We start from the raw sequence: 11680 nt of genomic DNA, 5'->3' as shown, positions 1-11680 counted from the left end.
CAAAGGGAGGTGTAATTCACCTGCATCTGAAGCAATGCCCCCTAGGGGAGTTCCACTCAGGTCAGACTGAATTCTGATCCCAGCTCTGCTGCCCCCCTTCATCACTGCTGTCAGCAAACCCTGCTGTCTCTCTGGATTTCCTCTCCATTTGTCAAGTAATATTAATTGCAGCCATATTTTCTTTCCTGCTATGAAGATTAGAAGGGTAAAGCTAAGCCTATCAGTGAGTGACTTGGCTGGCATGTTGTTAAGAAAGCATTTTGATGGTTTGGTAACCATCTTCTTTAGCAATGCATGGTAGGGTAGGCATGTCCCTGATCTCCCATGACCCTTCCCCAAGGCCATAATCTCACTGGCTAATCCATGTTGCTGCTTCTTTGCATTTCACTTGCAGTGTTTTGCAGAGGATCAAGGAAGCCTGTCATCAGTGCCTGCACAGAGGAGCAGCACAGCTATGTTCCTTGTTGTTGCAAATCGCATGTGAAATAGAGAAAGGAGAACAGTGGTTGACCACAAGGATTCTGTTACCCTCTAAAGGCTTTCCATTTTAAAAAAATCCCACCCAAGTGATTTAAAGCATTGCTTTCCACCCCCCCACCCCATCCCCTCCCCCATCCCCCCCCAGAAGTTTATTCCCTGATGTTGCTCTCAGATTTCTACAATACTTTTTTTTTTTGCCACTTTACTTTTTAACCTCACGTGGCAATTTTTTCTTTTCCAGTTAAGGGATTATCTGACCCCCTTAAAATAAACAGAGTGGTGCTAGTTACCTGGATAACACTCTGCTGAAGCTGAAACACAGAGCTAAAAAGACACTGCACTCTGACTACCAGCTAAAAGCAAGAACTTCCATGCATAGCTTGGAATGTTGTCACCCTGCTGGTTGGTCATGAGGTATTATGAATTCCAGGATATCATCTGCCTGAGTACAGAAAAAAACATTACTGATAAAAGTTTAGTATTGAGCTAAATTGTATTTACAAGTTTCTAGCACTGGAGTTTCCACAGCCTCTCTGACTTCAGTTTATTCCAGATCCATTTCATTTTTGAAAGAGAGTGTTCTATCTAGGCATATATCTCCTGCAGATGCCTTAAAAATGCTCAACAGAATTCAAGAAGTACTTGCAGGATTACTTGTTGGTCTTGTCCAATCATCTCCAATTTGCATGGTCCTGTATTGCATAGCAGTCTGGCACAGGCTTGTGTTCAGTTCATGGTCCACTATAAACCCCATAAACTGTTCTCCAACACTTCCTAACTATTTGGTCCTGATTTGTACTCCTGAAATTAATTACTCCTACCCAAGGGCAGTGTTTATTGTCTTGACAAAATGTCATAATTTTTTTTGCTGTCTGTTCCTTCAGTTCCTCAACCTCAAATTCTGCCTCTGGTATATTTGTGGGAGGGAGGTAAAACCAGTGATATACTGAATAGGATAACATTAACCTCACATCCTTCGGAAACTAGTAAAAATTTCAACAAGAAGAGAATTCAAGACTTGGCATGTTGCACTGACTGTCCTACATTGGCAGTAGGGGAGAAAAGCAGTGACTACAAACTTCATCCAAAAGTTGTGTCCTCCACCACAACCAGTCATAGCTGACTCCTGCTTTTATTCTTGGTTGCCCGTGCAGCTCAAAGCTCTCCTGAGAATCTTGGAACATCAGAACTTGGTGGGCTGCACCCAGATGTGCTCCAGCATCTGCTGATAGCGTATGTTTCTTCCCATTGATTTGAACTATAAAGTCAGGTCTGCTGGAAGCTGAGTGTGCGTTTCTGCTTTGCTAGACCAGGGCCTTAATCTTCAGATGAGGTGTGCACACAGGAATACAAGTAAGATGAACTGCTTACCTTCTAGTAAGAAGGACAAACCAAGAATTTATTGTTTTCACACCTGTGCTGAGAGCTCACAGTTATATGTTAGAAAAGCTCACTACTGGTGCTTGAACAGGAATGCATGCTTTTCATAAACGCACTCATGGTAAATTTGCACAATAGGTAGGTTGTACTTTTTAGCCTTGCTTTTAGCAGATGTAATTTACAGATATAATTGTACATTTGATAATGATTCCAGTAGTTAGCAGCAGCTATTTTTGCCTGTTTGTTTGGAAGCCTCTAATGAATTAGTCCAGTTGAGCTCATTTCATAGCTTCCGCTATCTGTGGGCCATCTGTTATCCACTCACTCTTTTTTCTTTCCCTGATTGGTTTCACACAAGCCCTTTAGTTCATTTCAATTAGGGTAGTTTGTAGAAGTCATACTATAATCTACAGTTGTGTATGTGTATGTTGTCCCTTCCCACCCCGCTCATCCTCCCACAATTAAGTGAAAAACATTCAGTGAAGAAGAATGTTGTTGAATTTACCAGGCTTGGTAGAAAAAGACTCTGTGGGGATTTTCTCCAAAGCTGGAGGATTTCTGCAGGTAAGCCTATAAAACCTGCAGAAGAGGGTAATGAAAAAAATCTAAAAATAGAAAAAAGTAATAGAAAAAAAAGCTAAAAATTTTGACACTTTCTTTAGTCATACTGTTGACCTTTTATATAAATATGTGCATACATTCATGCATATAAATATGTATATATAAACACTGTTGACCTTTCAAATTTATACATAAATAATATATAATTTATGAATATACATTATATATGCATGTAATATAAAAATATCTATCTCACTTCCTTGGGGAATTTTTCTTTAATTTAAAAATTTCTGGCTTCCAATTCATACAGGTCATGAGTGAGGCTGGAGAAGTATAAGGGGAATAAAGAGATATTAGAAAATTCCTAGATGCCTCTTGAAATATATCTCCAGACAGATGAACCTGAAGGCCTCTTTTGCTTCTGGAAATTGTGTTGTGGGTTGGTTTTTTCAATAAGTAATTTAAGACTCTGAGCAAGATTTAGAGGATGGTGGAATGGGAATTGCTGCTGTGGGGAGGATTTTGAAAGCAATAGTTCAGAAGCAGAAGGGCAATGTCAGGTTGGAGGAACCCTGTCTCGCTTCCCATGCCATTTTGTCATAATGAAGAGAATCCCGTGGAATCCCCTGGGTTTTAAACAATTCTCATTTCAGATTGGGATGGGCAAACATCAAGGAATAGCTGACAAGTTCTAATATCATCTGTGTTTTTGCAGCAGAGTTGCAATAGGCCACACCATTGAGAAGCATAGGAGCAATCTTAATTTGAGATGTTACCTTTCAAAGCACAAAGTCCTCCCGCTGGCTTGCAGGAAACAGGGGTGTTGCAGAACTGCTCATGGCATGTTACTGCCGTGTGCTTTGTCTGAGCAATAGCTCTGCCTGTCCTGTCTTGTGGTGCCTTCACTCTGAGCTGGTCACAAATTTCTCCAGCTGAAATTTTCCTGTATCTTTATTTCATAGCCCCAGGGAGGGAAAATGCAGGTAAAATGTCAGCCGGAAAGCCCTTCCACTTTGGCTGGGAGCGGAGCACTGCACGGCTCGGGTTGGCAGGGGGCTCGGGAGAGTTGCTGTCTCCCCTGCCCACTCTCCTGCAGATGGATCACAGGTACCAGCCTGCAGCCCCGGCCTCTGCTGTCCTTGCCTGCTCCTGGAGCCGATGGGAGCCGCCAGGGCAGTGGAGAATGAGAGAGAACTGAGCTGCTGATGAGGGAGGGAAGGTTTACAGGATTCCTCCTGGGATTGGTAAAGAAAATCCCCGAAATAAAACGGGGAAAAGGCAGCGTGAAGGATGTGCTCCAGGTTTATAACGGGAGGAGTGTGAGGGCTTCCCCTAGTGATGTAAAGATATCAGCCCGCTCTAGGAGCGAAGGAAAAGCTTCGTGCGGCGTTCCATTACTGAAATATCACTGCGTCCGTGCTGCCGTCCCCGGCAGCGGGACGGAAGATCCCGAATCGCTACCTGCAGCGGGCGTGGATGCGACAAGGAAGAGCCAGGGTCGCACGGCAAAGCTGTGGACTGTGTCTGTCTGGGGACAGGGAGCCCCTCCGTGCTCCCGGTGCCGGCCGGTGTACGGGACTTCGCTGCTTTCCACAGCACCACCTGGTGTCGGGCCGCAGTAGGGAAGAGCTGCTTTTAAAGCTGCTGCTATCCCCAGACCTCCCGCTGCCCTTCTCTCTGTGCTTAACAAAACTGCTTCCCCGTGAAGGCCTCCCGGCGTGCCTGGTGAGTACCACCGCCTCCTGCCTGCGGTGGCTCTGCCCCTTGCCAGGAGCAGCGCTGGTACCTGGCGCCTTTTAGCTTTGCAGCTGCCCTGTTCTAGAGTAGATTTCTAAGAAAGGATCGATTGGCATTTGGCTCTTTTATTCCAAGTATCACTTACTGGGATAAACTGGTGATGGCCTTCTGATTTATCAGCGTGACCAGGCTGTGAGCAGTGACAAACCCCAGGTGCCACCTGGAGCATGCTGCTGCACCGCTGGCTCATGTGGTAAAACAAATGCACCATTGCAGCCAATCAGGCTTGCTTTCTGTGGGCAAGAGCAGTCACAGATAAAGTTTCTTTTCAGTAACTGTGTGTTTACAACTTGCTGCCCTGCTGCCCCTGCAGATCCCAGGCTGAGGAGACAGGAGGTAGTCAGAGCTCTCTGAATCCCACCCTGCAGCTCCTGCCTGGGCGATTGCACCTGAGCAACCCCATGAGGAGCCAGGGGGAAACCTAGGTATCAGGGAATGGGATCCTGAATCTTCAGCTCTGGGGTACATGTCTGCAACCAGAAAATAAAGCCTGGATTGGAGGAGGATGTTGCTTTTTTCATTGGTACACAGTAGCTGTTGGGTTTTTTTCCAATACTGAGTGGGGAACTTTCAGAGCAGAGATGATGCTACTATACCTTGCACTAGTATCTGTTTCTAAATCAGTGTTTCTACCCAACTTCTCATCTGATTCCCTGTGCAGCCACCTACAGACAGGGAAAGACAAGACTGAGCTGAGGTATTCTAACTTTCCTGGCTGCATCTCCATTCCTGTAAGGTGTGTAAATAACCTTCCTCTCTCTCTTTAGCGGGATAGGTTTAGGGTGGGAAGTACGGCTTACAGAACAGCCTCAAATCCCCCATGGCTGCCCCCCAGAGGCAGCCATGAAGATCTTCAGAGAGAGCCCTTTCACCTGTAGGCTCCTGCTTATCCTGTTTCTAATCATGGCTGTACACATTAAGAGTCAGCTGCCGGAGCCAGGAATAGACCAGAGTAATCCTGGTGCCCAGCATCCTTACAGAGAGTTTTGTAATTCACAGCCATGTGCGTGTCATCTTCACTCAGTTCATTCTGCCAGGCATTGCCTTGTGCAATATGTGCAGGTACGATTTGCTGCCCACCCACCAGGCAGTGTTCTCCACACGTGCTGGAGGTGTGAGAGGCATCAGCACCGCCTGCGGGCTCAGCTACAGATAGAGCTTCTCCTACATTGGAGTTTGCAGCTTAAACCATGTAGTTTTAAACCAGCTCTTTTTACACAGCTTATGACTCTGGGCGTGTATTAGGTGGGCTCTGGATTGACATGCTTTGGCTTTACTAACAGCTTTTTGCTGATGGGAGTGGAGCTGTTTGCCTCCTATGTAAGATACGTCCTATTTGTGCTTCTATACTGCTTCTGCTCTGGTGGGCAAGAGATAGATCTGAGGTGAGGCACTTCCCTACCTGTCAGTAGTGTGACAAGCACAGAGAACAACACATGCAAAGTTCTGCCTGAAAGTCTGGAAAGTGGAATAAACAAATGTTCAAAGAAAATAACCTAATTAGTCATGCACACTTACAAGGTGCCAGGCTGCTGTGTGCTCTGGGACGGAAGATGCACCTGGAGAATTGGGTGAGGGTGGGTGCTTTTCTTTTGCACTGCAGCCAGGCTGCTCTTCGCCTTGCAAGGCTGAGCTTTGTGACAGACAAAGCGTGTGCTGGGGACAGGCAGCAGGATGTCAGATCTGCAGACACACTGGTGAGCAAAATGGTTTTCAGTGAAGGTTTTGGGTATCCCAGAAAGACCTGGGATTGCGCAGCTTCTGACATAATGGGTGGGGATGTCTGCAAAACCACAGGTCTGACTGGAGAGGAAATGGGGGAAAGAAGTAACAGGATGGAAGGAAGCTTGCACCAGGGAACAGCAGGATGTGGAAACCACAGTGTCTGTGGTGAGTGCAGTACTTTAACTGCAAAACTGTAATGACTTGTGCGTGTGTAGAATTGAGAGAAACTGGCCAAGGCATAGAATTTGACATTGTAATTGAGGCATTCACAAGTGCTTGAGGACCGCCTCTGATCACAAGCAAGCAGCACTTCTGCTTTGTGTCTCAGACGAGAGGTTGAGCTTCCAAATGTGATGACACTGGGATACACAGAGTTGTGCTGATGAAATGCTATCACTGATGAGTTCAGCAAATATGGTGATCTTGAATTTTGACTCTCTGTGAGACCTAAAGCCACTGTGTGTTCTCCCCATTAGCAATTATTGAAGACGATCTGTTTCTCCCCTGCACTTCTTTCTCCTCCCTGCCCCCAGGAGCTTGGGAAGCTGCAGTGTGTGATCTTTTGAGCATATGCCAATCTCTTCAAATATTCTCTGTAATCCCCTATGCTAATCCTCCTGGAAAAGGAAGGATGCTTGTAGGCAGCACTTGCAGATCCACACCTAGGACATTAAGCTTGTTATAACACCTGGCCTGTCCTTGCATCTGCTGACTCGTTTCCAAGGAAATTGTTGTGCATAAGTTCCTCCTTACTTTGAAATGTTGATTCAGGTAAAAGTAATACTGTTTGTTTCACATATGAGAAGAAATGGCAGCATCCAGGGACAGCTGTCATTATTCACTGCACTAACAGTGCTGAACATGAGAGGCCACATTTTTGAAGCGACCTCTAAGGCTGCCAAGTCTGCAGTTACAGCAAAAGTAAGTGGTTCAATCCATGTGTCCAAACACTGACCATCAGCCTCATGCCAAGGATTCACCTTAAGGGACACACTGGGGCCCCAACAGAGGAGATGAAGTTCCCCAGACCAGTGCAAAATGAGGTACATTTAAGACATGCCCACATGATAAATGCAAAGGGAACTTTAGCACAAGCTGAAACATGCAGTTGGCACAGGACTTCTGTGTTGCTCTAAAGCTTCCCAAGTAGTGCAAGTGCTGGGAGCGTGGCAAGGTCTGTGCTGTTTCAGCTCCCTTGTGTGGCATTTCAAGAAGACATCGATTAGAAATCAATAGCATGCTTTTAAAAGTAAACCACAGGCTCTTCTGTGCTTCCTAGCAAAGAACACAAGGAGCCCTGTGCTGGAAGGGTCCCCACATCTGTGGCAAGCAGGGCACTGGGACAGCTGAGAACAAGCAGGGGCCAAGTCACCTGCCAGAAATTGCCACTTTTCACAGTCATGGTCACATTTTAGTTTAGCCACTTTCCTTCTCAGCAGTATTTGTGACAAAAGGTATGGAAAAGGCTTTCATTCTTCACAGGTATTATGTTTAATTACAACAGGTGTTAATGAAAAATTAATTAAATAAATAATGATGCCCACCAGACCATTAACAACCAAGAAGGAAAAGGCAAGGGAGAAACCTTGGCTCCAAGCAGGTGGCAGGTACTAGCTTGTTGGAAAGCTCACAGCAAGGGAAGGGCAGAGAAGGGAGCAGGCAAAGAATCAAAGGTTGCAGTGCAGAAACTCTGCAGGGCTTAAAGAGAAAAACCCATGAAGACTTCAAACCACGTGTTAAAACTTGAGTGTGCAAGAGGGCATTGGATTTACTTCTGGTTGTTTAACAGTGAACTCCCAGCTCTATCAAGTGAAAACACCATGCTTTATCTTTAAAGATAAGAATAATACCAGCCTGATTAAACCGATCTAAATTTGCTGAATCCATGAGAGATCACAGAGAGATACAGAGAGAGGAATCAATAAGGCATTAATAGATTGCTAGAGTTGCTGCCTGTAAATCAATTTGGAATTGTCCGGTGCACTGCAGTTCATAAAATACACCACAGGCTGTAATTGTGAACTGGACTAAGTTACAAAGGAATAAACATCCAGGAGCTAAGAAGTTGCAGCAGGCTCTGAGTGCTACACAGGTGAAGCAATAAATCAGCTGCACTCCCCCAGCAGAGAAAGCATTGAGGTCTGAGCATTCTCTGAGTTCTCTGGTTGCCATCAGCACCTGTACTGCTCCACACTGACACTTCCAGATGAGCTGGAGGGCAACAAAATTAGAACTTGGACAGCAAAAAATGAAAATTAAACTCTTGTCAGTGGTCTGGTAAAGGTAATTTTGGAAAATATGCCTATGACATAAAGGATACTTCTATAAATTGATTCTTATGTGCTAGAGAAGCTCACCTCACGTCCCTATAGATAAAAAAGCTGGTTCAGCCTGGATTGAGGCTACAGATTTTGAATGTGCATTTTTGCTGAAGTCTAAGGTAGAAGAGAGTAAAACCAAAAAATAATGAAATTCAAGTGTCTGTGTGCTTCATCTTCACCAAGTATCTCTCATTTTTGCAGAGTGACACTGATGCTATGAGCCTGGCTATCACAACTCCTTCCCTGGAAAAAATGAGGTTGACATGCAGGCTCCAGGGGCAAGGCAGAAGAGATGGCAACTGCCAGAGCTGCTCTGAGATGACTACAGACAATCTTAGCACCAGAGTGAGACCCTCCACCTTCCTGTTCAACATCCCCTGCTCCCGCAGTCCAAGGGATGAGTGCTAAAGAAGCAGTTGCAGTTTAAACTGCCCTAGGGACCCGCATGGCATATGTCCTGGGAGAGTCATTCCCTGATGCAGGATAAACTAAACTGTGGTCGGCCAGGTGCTGGCTGCTTACTCCATGTCCTTCACAAAGATGCAGAGATCTTGTTGTAAATTTGCCAAACATGTTGGGGTGGAAACAGCAAAACTCTGTCACAGTTGGAGGTCAAGAGCTGTCTTTTCTGTCTCCTAGGCCTGCATGGGCTGTCTGGACCCACAAGTCAGGCTGCTTCCATTTTGGCCTTTGGGTAGTCCCAAGAGGTTTCGATTCATTCTACAGCTTGTTTTGCCTGGCTCCATGGCCCTTTTCCCACCCAGAAATGCACATGCTGAATGTGGTAAGGATTGAGAAAACTGTTACAAAGCTTATTTTCTTTCTCTTTCTGCTTCTCTCGAAGCATGTTTTAAAAATTTAATAAATTGAGCTTTCACATTTTTTCTCTTGTTTCCAGGGGGAACAGTGAACACAATAAAACTGCTAAGTAGTGCTTTGAATCTAAGGAATAACACAAGCCATGGGATGCTCCTCCCTGTGTCAGCTGTGTGGGGAACGGGTTTGCTGCTCAGGATGAACCTCCCACTCCTCCTGCACACCCATTAGGAAGGTTTGGACCTTAAGAGCAGTGTGATTTCAGTGTGGTTTCATCCTGGCACTCTTAGAAGTACCAAGTGACTTTGTTGGGTGGGGATCATTCAACCTAGGTTAAGCTTTGTGCCCCAGGGTATGGTCCTAAACTAGGTGGTTCCTTATGTGCCAACAGCTGGAGTATCTAGCAATATAAATTCCATCTGAAGGAAGGCACAAGGTGGTACATTTAAGGAGTTCTCCAGAAGCGCTGTATGGTCTTTATGTTGGCTTAATGTATACACCAATTCCCTGCTGTACCTTCTGCTTGTCCAGCAGTTTAGGAGCATTCTGCCACACTGAGAAGATCTTTGGAGCTGATTTCCACAGAAACTTTCTCCATAGATTAATGTTGTCCAGAAAGAGCATCTATACAAGTACCACACCACTTGCCATGAACTGCAGCTCTGCAAAGGCACCAGACTGTATTCAAGTAGCCCTGTTGTAGGATGCTGCAGCCAGGCAGCATTCCTGACTGGCGAAATGCAGCTGTGGAGTTCTCTCTCTTCTTCTCAGCAGGGACCATGAGACTGAGTGTGTTAGATTTACATTATCAACCACGGTGTTTGATGACAGTCACAACGCTGTTGGGCAGCAGCAGCACAGTGCTGGGTGCAGGAGAAGAGGGTGTGTCACAGACAGGAGACAACAGCTGGGAAGGAGTTTTAGCTGAAAGACTGTGACAATCCCACTCTTTGCTAGATGGGAAGCCAACCTAAGTGTGATTTTGCCTGAAAGGAAAAGTGGTGCTATGAACTTTTGTAAGCTGATGATCTTTTTCTCTCATCCAGTCAGTTTGCTCGTGGAAAGTCTGTTCCACCAGCAATTGTTCCACAATTGTTCCATGGTAACAGGAACTAAAGTTCTTTAGAGGAAAAGAAACCCCTAAGATAATTTTGAATCATTCAAAATGTTGTTGTTTAGCTAAACAAATCATCTACCCTATTTCTTATCAATTTACTTTATAAGGAAACAAAATCAAATTTTTGTTTAGTCTTAAAACAAATCTGCTTGGATACTTTGTTGAACTTGGCTTTCATAATTTTGAATAAATAGTTTTTTTTTTTTCCAATGGAGATGGTCAAAACAGTTTTGCACAGCTTTTCTTAGTACTCTTTTGATAAAATGTGCTAATGTTAGAGAGTGTACTTCAGCACAGCATAAATGAAAATGCAAGGGCAGTTGGGAAGAGTCTTCACAAGTATTCTGTATGTAGCTAGAGGCACCAAATCTCTCAAAGGGGTAAAATCCCAGCTGAGTCTCAAATCCACTGTGCAGGGAAAGGCTGTATTCTGCTAACGAAAAGCAGATGTACAGATGTCAATACATGACAGATTCTGGCAGCCGCATCTGTCATGCTGCCTGTCCCCCACCCTGCCTTGATAGACCCACTCTTCGTGGGCTCAGTCGTGTGCTTTTCAGAGACAACAAAGAGGCAAGCACAAATGTCAGTCATGTGAAATCTATCCTTTTAGATAGTCCTTTTTTCCTCATCCTGCCTTACAGTCTGATTGAGCCCTATCGCTCCCTCAGCCCCTGAGCGAAACGCTCTCAGAATTAAGGCCAAGTACTGGCCAGGACCCTGGGGTATCCCTGTGCAGCCACGCAGCTGCTCCCACACGGACAACGCCCTGTGCTCCACGAGGGGACAAACCCATCCTGGTTCTGCACTGCATATCCTACTCCTTAGGGATCCTCCCACGATCCTGCGGCAGGAGCCTGCTGTCACCTCGGACCACATTCCTCGTGTTCCAAGAGGGAATCGGGCCTCAGGGACTGGATGACGACAGGGGGGCTGGTGCTCCTGCTGCCCCGCCACGATCGGGAGAGCGCTTTGGCGGCTCTGGGGCGCCCAGGAGAGCAACCCTCGGTAAGGCCGGCGGGCACTCAGGCCGGTGCGCAGGGAAGGCAAAGCCCGCTGCCCCTCGGGGCAGGGCGCGGCCCGTCCCGGGCGCCACGAAGCGAGCGTGTCCCCGCGGCCTCCCGCCAGCAGGCGGCGCCCGCGGCCTCAGGCGCCGCGGCATTACCGGGGCTTGCTCCCGTTCGCGCCGGGCCCTCAGCTGGAGGTGACGCGCACACGGCTGCCTTTGCGAGCGCCGGAACTTCGCGCTGTTTGCACATTTCAGCAAGCAAGGGCATCAGGATTAATTGGTTGCAAATTACGTAACTCTCGTGCTAATTGCTACTCAACCCCCATCTGCTGGCTGTGTCTGTTGCTGCTCATGTTAATCAGTCCTGCCCTCCATCTGAGCCTGGGGTCTGTTCTGGGTAGATCGCCCACTGCAGAGATTACAATCCCCAGTTACTGCTCAGCCCCGCTGATTTTGCTCCTGGTGGCTCTCGTC

The sequence above is a fragment of the Anomalospiza imberbis genome, chromosome 1, assembly GCF_031753505.1.
Source record: "Anomalospiza imberbis isolate Cuckoo-Finch-1a 21T00152 chromosome 1, ASM3175350v1, whole genome shotgun sequence".
In the NCBI taxonomy this organism is placed as follows: Eukaryota; Metazoa; Chordata; class Aves; order Passeriformes; family Viduidae; genus Anomalospiza; species Anomalospiza imberbis.
The sequence above is the reverse complement of the archived record's forward strand: the minus strand, read 5'-3'. Positions refer to the sequence as shown.